Here is a 13798-nt window from a genome sequence, read left to right as displayed (position 1 = left end):
TACTATTATCTTTATTAAATGTTCAATTTTATGCCCTAAATGCAAATCATATCCAGTCATTTTCTTATGTGGCAGAACAAACAAATAAGCAAATCATCTCAGAAACTAGTGCAAAGATATTTGGCTTTTCACAATTTAAAGCAAATCTTTCTTTTTCTCTCTCCCTTACTCACTCTGTCTCTCTCTCTCTCTCTCTCTCACACACACACACATGTGCACACATACAGGGTTGTTGGTTGAAATTAATCCTCATTTTAATTTTCCAGGTCACTGAGTATTTGTCCATAGCCTCCTGCTACTTCTCCTTGATTAAAAACTCTTTTCTCTGCTCAAATATTGCTTCAGTTTTAGTAATATGTATGTTTTGGATTTAGTCAAAGTTCAATAGTAAAGGCCTGGCAACATGAATGTTGTATTAATGGAATGTGTTTGTGAAAATTTGGGGTAAATTCTGTGATAAGCTCTTCTGAAGGGGTGAGACCTCCTCTTTTGTTCTGGCTTGAGCCCTAAACTATATTCTGGGTGAGGAGGGTTTTAGTTAATTGCAGGCTTTTGTTTTGCCAAGAGGTAGGAAGGGCTAAGGATTTCATTAAATGGAACAGAAAAGAAAAGAGAGAAGGGGTGCTTTGCTCCTTTTAAGAATTTAGAGGATGAAAGAATGAGTTAAGTCTAATAAGGATTTTTGTTATACTTGTTCTTCCCCATCTACCCTTGGGATAAATCTTCAGTAAAATATCCATCCTTTATTGTGTTAAGGGGTGGAGTCTGGTTTCGAGTTGTGCTAAGTACTTTGTCTTATTTCAAGGTGAGTGGGGGAACAAGAACAGGAACAGCCTATGCTCACCCCTTCTGCCCCCACTCTGTGTGTGTGCATGTATGTGTGTTTATATATTTGCAGTGACCTGTATCAACCAAAATTCCCAGAATACAGATCTGATTGAAATACAAAGCTTACCTATTAAGGGCTTATTAGGACTGCAGCCCAGGAGACATAGGTTCAAGAAGCACAAAAATGGTCTTCCACCCAGACAGAATAGGTTGTGGTTATAAGGAGATTATAAGCCTCCTGTTGGGATGCTTATAAAGGCAAAAACCACAGGTTACAGTTAGTTACATAGTTGTTTGTCAAGGATTATAATTGGAGCTGTCAAGAAGTAAGGGCGTTTTTTAAGCTGGGATTTGTTGGGGTTTGGAGTAGTTGAATAGTTGCAGGGAGAGACCTTGAGACCATACAGTTGCAGCTGGGAACTGTTCTGAATATGGCTGGTGGTGTCCATGGTACAGTTCAAAGAAAGCTCAAGTTCTCTGTGGTACAGAGACATGTCTGAGATCAGATCTTCAGTGGCTGCCCAAGTCCATTTTTGTATGCCTGAACTGCCATCAGGCCACTATAATTTCAATTTGTCGTCACCTGGAAACACTAGGAAGGATGAGATTGCCAGTCTACAAAATCTAGGAGGTTTTAAGTAATGCCGCAAAGCCAGGATCTAACCTCCATATTTCAGGAAGTGTAGGATCTCTTCGAATACATCCTTTATGGAGTTGGGATAGAGAATATAGTTAGCCACACTTTTAGCTATTTCTACCATATTTTCATGCCCACCCCAACTTTATTACCCTCGAGTTTAACAGGTTAGTTTGACTAGTTTGACAGGTTCGTTTTCAGGGGTCTGAGCACTACTTCCCTTTGAATGTCAACTCTCTAAACATCACCAACACAACTGTTGATAAAGCAAACTGAATGAATTGTTTACCTTGGAGGGAAAACACCTCCACAGAACTCTCTAGTTCGTAGAGGAGAAAATGCAAGGTCAAATTTGTTGAAAATAAGAAGTTTAGTTCAAGCTGAGTCTTTCAATGAGAAGACTTGATTGGGACTGGGAAAAAGATTATGCTATCAAGATTTAGAACTGCTGGAAATAGCAAGGTGAGATTTTGAGATTAGGGATTCAAAGCATCTGAAGACCTAAAGTATCTGTTGCTATTTCCTTTTGAGGGAAAATTTCAAATTTTGTAGGAAGTCTTGCAATGAAGAATCAAGTTATTTGCCTGGGCAAAATTTTCTAAAATAGTAAAATTATGCTAATAAAAACAATGGAATAAGTGGAATAGTAAAATTCTGACAAAATAGATTATAATGTAGATGTTAAGTTGCGGGTATTGGGGTGGGGTAGCTAGTTTTGGAGTTTTCATTTTTACATTCTTATCCTGAATAACAGAGGCAACCTTAGGGAAAAGTTAACTATTTTCTTCCTACCTCAGCTCTTTTGATATTGCATTTTTTATTTGAAGTATTTTTTTATTTACTTTTCTAGTGTATCTTTGGGCTTCTCTGGTGGCTCAGTGGTAAAGAATCTTCCTGTCAATGCAGGAGACTTGAGTTTGACCCCCGGGTTGGGAAGATCCCCTGGAGAATAAAATGGCAACCCACTCCAATATTCTTGCCTGAGAAATGCCATGGACAGGGGAGCCGGCAGGCTACAGTCCATGGGGTCACAAAAGAGTTGGACACAATTTAATGACTAAACAAGAACAACAATTGAAATCATGTGTTTATGGTTCTATTTGCACAGCTGAAGAAGTGTATAATAGTATGGTGACACAGTTCTCAAGCTTCCTAGGATTTCAAGGTCTTTTGAGAGCTCATCTTGCTTAGTCTATGGCCTGAGTAGAGATACCATTTATATTAAGCAAGAATTCCATCAAGATTTCTGCTTGTTAAGTCTGGTGGTGGTAAAAATAAACATTTATTGCATAAGCCTGAGCATATTTATTCATGTTCTTAAATTTTAAGAAACAACTTATCATAGGCAGAATTCTATCACAAGAACCTCTGAAAATTCCAGATTGTGTGGAAGTCTATTCATCAAAATGTATTTTGGGGATTTGTTCTGGAATGCAGAGGAATCTTATTTAAGTCCTCTTGTGGATAGGGGCCACTACTCAGCCAAGGTCTCTTCGCATCTATTGGATATAATCTTATGTATGTAGGAATAGAGATTATTTTCTAGAGCCTCAGCTGACTCAATTTAACAATATATCATCTTTAGATGAGCAAATATCAGTGTGTGGGATAATGTTCATGACAGTCTCAAGTGATTTACACCATATCATCAGGCTGGCCTTATAATCTGAGGAGTTATTTCAGTTGAAATGCGATGAGAAACTGAAGAAAGATTTTTCAGCCAATAACAAAGTCTAATCAAGGTGCATAAAATTAAATATGGAGGAAGGACAAAGATTTGGGGAGAAGCCTAGGTAAGAAGAAGCCTTTACTATTTTTTACAAGGATCTGAAAACTCATTTATTCCTTCATTTATTCAGCTTTCAGTAGTGGTGGCTTGAGGGCTAAAGGAACTATTGAATCCTGCTGTGTTAGAGAAATAAAAACAAGCCAGCTTGAGTTTGTGTTTGAGGAAGGCAAGGCCATGAAACTGCTTGAAGCTTTGCCTGTTGTAAGTTTGGTGTAGAGAATATAGGCTGTATCCTTGGACAAAGGCCACTTGATTTACAATTAGGGTGCTAGAAATGCAAGGACCTAGATGTCAGATTTAGGGGTCAATAAGTATATTTTGCACAATGGAAGGAGAGATCAAATGATATTAGATATATATAATATTAGATATAAATGATAATAGATATTAGATGTATGATATAAGATCAAAAGATATTAGACCAAATCATATTAGATATTAGATATCAAATGATATTAGATATACTCATACTGGGATTAAAGAAAATTCAGAAATTACCTGGGGATTAGGCATTACCATCATCTAAAAATTCTGCCAGAATATTTACTTTGTCATTCACGAAGAGTTAATCTGTTTGCACTGTTTATAAAAATTATTTCCCCAATCTACGGGAATCATAGAATCATAATTAATTTCTTGTTGTGGCTAGCTTGCAAAGATGGCTGCCATCAATTTCTTCTCTACATTTTTGTGCATACTGCTTATCACATTAAGGGCTGGAATCTAATTCATCTCCTTTTAAATCTGAGATTCCTTAATAATTTGCTTGACTGATTCTAATTTTTAAAAAAAGTAATTTTATTTCTAAGGTAGGGCCAGCAAAGGCTTTTTGGCTTCTTCCTAAGTCTTTTATAATCCTTGATTTAGTGACAGTACTTCTTGGAATCCAGCCACTATCCTATGAGAAGTCCAAAAACAGGAAAGAACCATATGCGGCCCTTTGGTTAACAACCCCAATTGAGCTCCTGGCCAATAGCCAGCATTTGACTACTTGTCCTGCCAGTGAGCCATCTCTTCATCCATCTTAGTCAAGCATTCAGATGACTGCAACCCGGCCACCACCTTACTGCAGTTTCGTTAGATAACTCATGCAAAAGCTGCCAGCTGAGCTCAGTCAGCCCACAGAACCTGAGAGAACATAGCATGCTGTTGCTTTAAGCCAAAGTTTCGATGTGGTTTATTACCCAGCAATAGGTAACTGGAACACTTCTCAACATACTATTTATGCAAATTTCTGTCAATTCACAGTAGGTGGATTCTCAGCAATTAGAATGAATGAACAGATCCTGGTGATGCACAAAGCTGAAAACACAAAAACTTCCATTTTCCTCCTTATGTTTCCCCTGCCTACCCTATTTTCCCAGATAACACCATGCTCTGTGGTGTGCAGCAATGAATTCAGACCCGGTAATGTCGTGTTTTCCTTTTTTGATATTCCCACTTTATGAAGGAATTTGTACTGCAGATTATAAGCTGCTTCAGGGATCACGTTTATTTGGGGATCCTGATTGCATTGTCTAAATAATGTTGGCGATATCTTGATGGTCTAAATTTTTCTTACAGCTCCATGGAACTTTGTGAAAAGACAAAAAATAAAACATTTGGGTAGGAGTAATATATCTTAACATGTTAAAGGAGCAACAGGAATTTTTATGACACACCAGGTAGTAGCTGATGATGAAGAAGCTTAACCAAAAATAAGCTTTCCCACGGCTAGGAAAGTAGGAGGATAGCACAAGCTGAAAGATGCTTTTTAAATATTTCAAGATTCAGATGAGTGAGGGGATAATCACTTTGTTAGAATTACCTCCCGTGTGGCAGGCACCAAATTATTGAATTGATAATAGGTTCAAAATATATAAATTTTAGGGCTACAGAAAATGTGGGTCATTTGATATCACTGGGACTATATGTTGTTATATGTTGTAATTTGATACACATTTTATACTCCATACTGGTAATTTTAGCTGTATATATGCTTAAGTGTGATTAGAAATAGGGAAGTGAGAGGTTAGTAACTACTTGCTAAGTATGAACTATTGATGAGTCTTCAGCAGTCTTACTGCTTAAGCCATTTTCCCCAGATGGACTTTAAGGAACAATTTAAAGGATTGGAATAATAAGGGAAAGGTTTTCTTCTTTCTTTGATATTATATTGTCCTCTCTGGAGGAAAAACCTTCTGCTGACTGCCCAGGGATAAGCATAAGAAGAAGGAAAAAAAAAGAAGAAAAAAAAAATGCAGAGTCACCTGCACACACCAACCTGTAGAGGGAAGTCATGGCTTTCACTTACCCATCCCATCTCCTTAATCGCCTCCTCCACAGCCGTTCTCTAATAACTCTTCTGATGTTCAGTCCAGTGCTTCTTCCACCTACATCATGTGATCTTGCTGTCACTATTATGTTCAAAATTTTGCTCGCCACAAAATGCTATCTCATATAGAAAAAAAATGTTTATCACTTTCAATGATTCATTATCCCTCATTATACATTCTTTCTTTTATCAGAAAATCATATACATATACATTTCATATGCATCAGCATATATATATGTGTGTGTGTATCTTCCATATGTATTTATGTGTCTGTATATACACATACATTGTCAATAAAGATGAGTTTCCTCTTCTATCATTCAGTAGTGATGTAAAGTTGCTGCATATTAAACAAGATTGCAGACAGAAGCTTAGTTGAAAAGCCACTTGTTTTGAACTGAGAGGCTACTGAAACAATTAAAATCATGCATAGTAGATACTGAATAATTCAAAGAAAGTTGCAGATAATTCATGCTCCCTCCTTGCAGTCACTGCCTGATCTACAAGTAATCTGAAAAATGAAACTGTCTGATAAAATTTTTTCCCTCCTGACAAATAACAGGTTTCTATAATTATCCTGAAATATTTTAGCAGTACAAACCAGAATAATGTCAAAGCAACTGAAATTAGGTTTACAACAGAATTCCAAAATAGCAGCAGTCTCTTACAGGAATTTAGCCATCTATATCAGGAAAAAAACAAATATATAAAGGCTCATATTTCTGTAGTTGGACCCAGTTCACCTCCGAGGACTTTAAGAAGAGGTAGCATATATTCTATATATGTCTGGATTCTTGACTAAGAGATGCTCCTTGGAAGAAAAGCTATGACCAACCTAGACAGCATATTAAAGAGCAGGGACGTTACTTTGCCAACAAAGGCCTGCCTAGTCAAAGCCATAGTTTTTCCAGTAGTCAGGTATGGATGTGAGAGTTGGACTACAAAGAAAGCTGAGTGCTGAAGAATTGATGCTTTTGAACTCTGGTGTTGAAGAAGACTCTTGAGAGTCCCTTGGACTGCAGGGAGATCCAACCAGTCCATCCTAAAGGAAATCAGACCTGAACATTCATTGGAAGGACTGATGCTGAAGCTGAAACTCCAATACTTTGGCTACCTGACGGGAAGAACTGACTCATTCGAAAAGACCCTGATGCTGGGGAAGATTGAAGGCAGGAGGAGAAGGGGATGACAAAGGATGAGATGGCTGGATGGCATCACCAACGCAATGGACATGAGTTTGAGTGAGCTTCGGGAGTTGGTGATGGACAGGGAAGCCTGGCATGCTTCAGTCCATGGGGTTGCAATGAGTTGGACATGACTGAGTGACTGAAGTGAACTGAACTGAGCATATATTCTATATATGACTGGATTCTTAACTAGTCAGTTCTCTGCTGAATAGAGGCAACAAACCCTGGTGTTGGGAATGTGAAACATACATTTTATAAATCTTAATTTTTATTTTGCTCATTATTTGCACTTTTAACTTGGGAAATCTTAAACTTGATATTTTTAATGGATATATATAATAAATACATGATATCTTATGATTGGATAGTCCATTATATTTTAGAAAAAATATACAATTTTTCTCTCATTAAATCTATAAAACCTTTGAATAACCTGCAATTATTATAATCAGACAAAGAGACTGAAAGTAAGACAAATTGGGAAAATTTTCTCACAACACGGAATTTGAAAATCAGGATTTGATCTAGAATTTCTGACTCTAAATCCAACAGTCTTTTCATTACAACAAATGATTTACTAACTACTCAAGAATTTATGTTGGGCTATTTTGATATTTGGGCTTCCCAGGCAGCTCAGTGATAAACAATCTGCCTGCCAGTGCAGGAGGCCTAGGAGACACGGGTTTGATCTCTGGGTTGGGAAGATCCTCTGACGGAGGAAATGGAAACCCACTCCAGTATTTTTGTGGTATAATCCCATGGACAGAGGAGCCTGGTGGGCTACAGTCCATAGGGTCTCAAAAGTCGAGCATGACTGAGCAGGCACACTTTTTGACACTTAAAGAAATACAGTATGAGAATAAATTAGCATTTTAACTCTTTTGATATAGGTTATGCTTTTAGAGTTCTAGTAATTGGATAAACCATCTCAGACAATGTCTGTCTGACATTCCTGATAGTAATTTTTAGGAATGATAACAAATGAACCTGAACACACCCAGCCTATGCATTAGATTGTGTGTGTGCGAGCTGAGTTATGTCCAACTCTTTGCAACCCCCGATGGACTATAACCTGCCAGGCACCTCTGTCCATGGCATTTTGCAGGCAAGAATACTGGAGTATGTTGCCATTTCCTACTCCAGTGGATTTTCCCCACCCAGGGATAGAACCCACATCTCTTGCATTGTGCTACCTGGGAAAACATGCATTAGATTAGAGACTTAAATTATGAAAAGTCATCTTGTACATATGGTAGAATCTCAATAAATTGTTGGTGTTCAGTGACATTTGACAGTTGATGTTTCTGATATTTCCAAGGCTTAAAATAGCATTGTGATATCATTGAATTGGGTGGTTGAAAATATATCTTTTTTTCTAGGTTTTTGAAGAGCAGGTTTCAGCACTAACTTAACTCTTTGAAGAGTCAGGGAATTTCTTGTGCCTATGCCATGTCACACTAGAATCAGTTCCGTTCAGTTCAGTTCAGTCGCTCAGTTGTGTCCGACTCTTTGCGACTCCATGAACCGCAGCACGCCAGGCCTCCCTGTCTATCACCAACTTCCGGAGTTTACTCAAACTCATGTCCATCGAGTTAGTGATGCTGTCCAGCCATCTTATCCTCTGTCGTCCCCTTTTCCTCCTGCCCCCAATCCTTCCCAGCATCAGAGTCTTTTTCAATGAGTCAACTCTTTGCATGAAGTGGCCAAAGTACTGGAGTTTCAGCTTTAGCATCATTCCATACTAGAATAACCCAAACCAAATAACCCGTGCTAAAATGACATCATAACCCTTTCTCCGGGAGCATGTGCTAAAATAATCCAAACTAAATAATAAATATGTACTAAAATAACCCAAGTCAAATAACCCATACTAAACTAATCAAAACACTTTCACTGGAAACATATAGAAACACAGACTAAATTTAAACATACATAATTTAAACGCGTAGCTGAGATTGTTAGATATAGAACTTCTCAGGTGCCAGGAGAGAAAGAGTGCTGAAAAGACACTGAAATAACTGTGTAAGGAAATGATGTGCCTCTTCTTTTCTTTTTTTCTGGCCATGCTGTGTGGGAGTTCCCTGACCAGGGGTCAAACCTGTGCCCCCTGCTTTGGAAGCATGAAGTCTTAACCACTGGACTGCCAGGGAAGTCCCCAGTGGCTCTTTGATGTTGGAAGTAGTTGGAAGGTAGGCAAACTGGCATTTGGGAGGGATTGTGATCAATAACCTAGAGCAGTGGTTCTCAAATTGTATAATTTTGCCACCCTTCCTCTTCACTCCCTGCCTGGACACATTAGACAATATTTGGAGGCATTTTTGGTTGCTACAGCTGTGAGGGTGCTCTGGTGTGGGCAGTGTTAATAGCATCTAGTGGGTAGAAGCTAGAAATTCTGCAAGTCATCCTACAATGCATAAGAAAAGCCACCCAGAAAAAGAGAATCATATGGTGCCAAAGTCAATAGTGCTCAAGTGGATATATTCTGGCTTGATGACTGGGGGTTTATGCCCACTGGGACAGTGAGGGAAGATTTTGATCCAGAGCTATGGAAGTTTAGAACTGAGACTCCCAAAATGAGAGTCTTAATCCTATATGTGAACTATCCTACGTTGAAGGGAGAATCACAAAAGAAAAACAAATCACAAACTTTGCCAGTGAGATATTTTGTTCTTTTCCTTTTTGTCTGGAATATGGATTAAGAAAATTAGGCCATCTCTCAGTTTGTGGTTCACATTTACCGGCTATGTACTTTGGATTTCAAATATTTAGAAAATAAAATGAACACTGATTCTAAATTTGTGATATTACTGGGAATTTTTGCTGAAGGATACACAGAATACTCTCTGGCAGGATAATTTCAAAATCTATGCTACAAAGGGATATTCACAGAGAGAAAAGAAAAAAGGGATAGAGATTAGTTCACAGTAAAAATTTTAAAAGTTGAACAGTGCACCAAAAGAGATCTTTGGTACATTCAACCTATAGTGATATTAAAGTCCATAACACTCAAGGTAATAAAATAATTTTGAAAGGAAAACAAACAAATTAGGTTTAATACCATCAACATATTTAATAATATTTAAAATTCTATGAAACTTCAGGCACTGTAAAAGAAGTGGACCTGTAAAAAGAAACAAATCAAACCTTTAGCAATGAAAAACAAACTCAATGAAATAAAAAACTCAATCAACAATTTAAATAGAAAATTAGATACAAATAAAGAGAGAATAGTGAACTGAAATAAACATTGAGCAATTAGGTAGAATACAACAGAGGTGGGCGGGAAAGAACCTCAATAATGTTGCAAAATATGAGAGGTTAAGAAAGACAGAGTTCGGAACAAAAAGTGTCAAAATTCATAGAGTAGGAATTTTTTAAGGAAAGACTAGAAAGTTGGGGAGATATCATATTCACAATAATGGAACTTGTGAAGCTGGATTGGCTTCTTTGAACAAACTCTCATGCTGACAACAACTAAAAATTGTATATGAACTCTGGGAAAAGGTCTCTGTAAAGTTTAGAAGAGCGATGCAGATGACACCACCCTTATGGCAGAAAGTGAAGAGGAACTCAAAAGCCTCTTGATGAAAGTGAAAGAGGAGACTGAAAAGGTTGGCTTAAAGCTCAACATTCAGGAAGGCTAAGATCATGGCATCTGGTCCTATCACTTCATGGGAAATAGATGGGGAAACAGTGGAAACAGTGTCAGACTTTATTTTTTGGGGCTCCAAAATCACTACAGATGGTAATTGCAGCCATGAAATTAAAAGACGCTTACTCCTTGGAAAGAAAGTTATAACCAACCTAGATAGCATATTGAAAAGCAGAGACATTACTTTGCCAACAAAGGTCCGTCTAGTCAAGGCTATGGTTTTTCCATTGGTCATGTATGGTTGTGAAAGTTGGACTGTGAAGAAAGCTGTGCGCCGAAGAATTGATGCTTTTGAACTGTGGTGTTGGAGAAGACTCTTGAGTCTCTTGGACTGCAAGGAGGTCCAACCAGTCCATCCTAAAGGAGATCAGTCCTGGGTGTTCATTGGAAGGACTGATGCTGAAGCTGAAACTCCAATACTTTGGCCACCTCATGCAAAGAGTTGACTCATTGGAAAAGACCCTGATGCTGGGAGGGATTGGGGGCAGGACGAAAAGGGGACGACAGAGGATGAGATGGCTGGATGGCATCACTGACTTGATGGACGTGAGTTTGAGTGAACTCTGGGAGTTGGTGATGGACAAGGAGGCCTGGCATGCTGCGGTTCATGGGGTCACAGAGTCAGACACGACTGAGTGACTGAACTGAACTGAACTGAACTGAACATGTTAATGATAAACTGGTGGCCAGAATCTTAGAGAAAATGAAATCCAGAGACAAACCTGTTTCTTGGTAAACTAACTGAACAGTGAGGGTTTGCTGGTCTCAGCTAAGAGGCTAAGAATCTTCTAATAGTATATTCTCATTTCCCTTTTTCTTGTCTTTAGGCTACTGGTATCATATGCTTTATTTACAGCTATGTTACAAATCATGTTATGTATGTCATTGTTGTTATTGTATTTTAAATAATTTTTAAAAGAGGTTTACATAATAAGAATATATCTTATATGTCATATTTAATCTTGCTTAGGTATTAGTCATAAATAAATATTTCCTGTGGTTTCACAAAATTTGGAAAATTTCACCCATTAGTTCTCCAAATATTTTTTCCCCTCTTTTTTTGAGACTCTAATCAATTTATATTAGGCTATTTGAAGTTATTCCACAATTCAGACATTCTTTTCATCTCCGTTTCTAATGCTATACCAAGTTCACTAAGCTTTTCTTTCGCCCTATCTCATAAACCAATAATCCAAACCAGTGTCTATTTTTATTACAGGTATTGCAGTTTTTTATCTTCAGAAGTTTCATTTATATTTTTAAAATATCTCCTATCTAACTTTTTGAACATATACCATATAGTCATAACAGGGCTTCCCAGGTGGTGCTAATGGTAAAGAACTCGCCTACCAGTGCAGGAGATCCAGGAGACACAGGTTCAATCCCTGGAGAAGGAAATGGCAACCCACTCCAGTATTCTTGCCTGGAGAATCCCATGGACAGAGGAGCCTGGAGGGCTATAGTCTATAGGGTCCCAAAGAGTCGGACATGACTTAAGCGACTTAGCATGCACACAATATAGTCATAATAATGACCTTAATGTCTTCTCTGCTGATCGTAACATCTTTATTGGTTCTGCATCAGTTTCAATTAATTGAGTACTTTTTAAAATTATAGGTCGTATTTCCTGGTAATCTTTGATTGAAAGTCAGACATGGTAAATTTTATCTTGTTGATATCAGATATTTTTGTATTTCTAAAATTTTCTTAATTTTTTCTGCCATGCTGTTTAGCTATTTCAAAGCAGTTTGATCCTTTTGAATTTTCCTTTTATAATCTGTTAGACATGTCCAGAACTATGCTCTGTCGAAGACTGGTTATTCCTCACTTCCTGAGAGGGGACCCGTGCTCTGTTGTTCACAAGTTTTTCAATCAGGCTAGTGACAACAGCTACTACTTCCAGCCCTGGGTAAGTTCAGGCATTGTTCTCTGATCCAGTCTATGTTTCAGCCCCTGGCCTCTAGCAATTTTCAATATGCCTGTGTCGGTCAGTCCTCTGCTTAATGTTCAAAGAAAATGCTGCACATCTGTTTGAGTTCTCAGTCCTGTCAATGCTGCCCTCTCCACTCCTTCCACCATCAGCACTATCTCTAAAACTTAGCAAGTCTGCTTGGCCCCTTCTGGATTCCCTCTACCTGTTAAACTGTAGCCCAGAATCATTAAGGCAGTGAGATGGGGCACTTGTAGGACTTACCTCATTTATTTCTTGTCTCTCAGGGAATACTTTGAAAGTGAAAGTAAAGGTCATTCAGTTGTGTCTGATTCTTTGCAACCCCATGGACCATACAGTCCACAGAATTCTCCAGGCCAGAATACTGGAGTGGATAGCCTTTCCTTTCTCCAGGGCATCTTCCCAACCCAGGGATCGAACCCAGGTCTCCATGGGGTCACAAAGAGTCGGACAAGACTGAGCGACTTTCACTTTCTGCTTCACTTTCTACTTTTAACTTTCACTTTCCTACAAGTGCCCCGTCTCACTGCCTTAATGTTTCTGGGCTACAGTTTAACAGGTAGAGGGAACACAGAAGGGGCCAAGCAGATTAAAGCAGTGAGATGGGGGGGACACTTGTAGGACTTATCTCATTTACTTCCTGTCTCTCAGGGAACAATTTTCCATAGGGTATGTCTGGCGTCTTCAAAACTGTTGTTTCATGTAATTTGTTTTCCTGGTTGCTTTGGATGGAAACTTATATCTGGTCCTTTTTCTTCTACCTAGGGCAGAAATGGAATTCATATCCATTACATTTTAATTTGGAGAAGGCAGTGGCACCCCACTCCAGTACTCTTGCCTGGAAAATCCCATGGACGGAGGAGTCTGGAAGGCTGCAGTCCGTGGGGTCGCTAAGAGTCAGGCACGACTGAGCAACTTCACTTTCACTTTTCACTTTCATGCATTGGAGAGTTAAACATCTAGTTGACTCCAACTCTATTAAAACAAAGAGAACCAAGGAAATATTTTTGTCCTTGTCCACTAATGCTTAAGAATTGGAGTGGACGTGTTGAGGGGAGACAATGTATATTTCCAGAAGTCAGATTATTGTCTATTTTTCTGCCATAAGCATAGAATAAAGGATATATATTTTATTATATTTTGCCCAGTGGCCCTGTCTTCTATGTTGGTTATGCCATTTAAAAAATGTATAGTTTTATATACAATCTAATATGTTCCCCCACTTGTTTTTATTCATGTTTTAATAACCACTTTTCTTTTCATAGCATTTAAAATAATTTATGCATATATTTGTTAGATGATCACCTCCCATTCTGACTATAAAGATCATATACCTTTTATTTCACTTGATACTTCTAAGACCTAACAGAATGAATACCACATAGGAAAAGGGTTCTAGATATTTTCAAAAGAATGAATTAGAGGATAATTTCTGGCCA

The sequence above is a fragment of the Bos javanicus genome, chromosome 28, assembly GCF_032452875.1.
Source record: "Bos javanicus breed banteng chromosome 28, ARS-OSU_banteng_1.0, whole genome shotgun sequence".
Lineage (NCBI taxonomy): Eukaryota > Metazoa > Chordata > Mammalia > Artiodactyla > Bovidae > Bos > Bos javanicus.
This window is presented reverse-complemented; position numbering follows the sequence as displayed.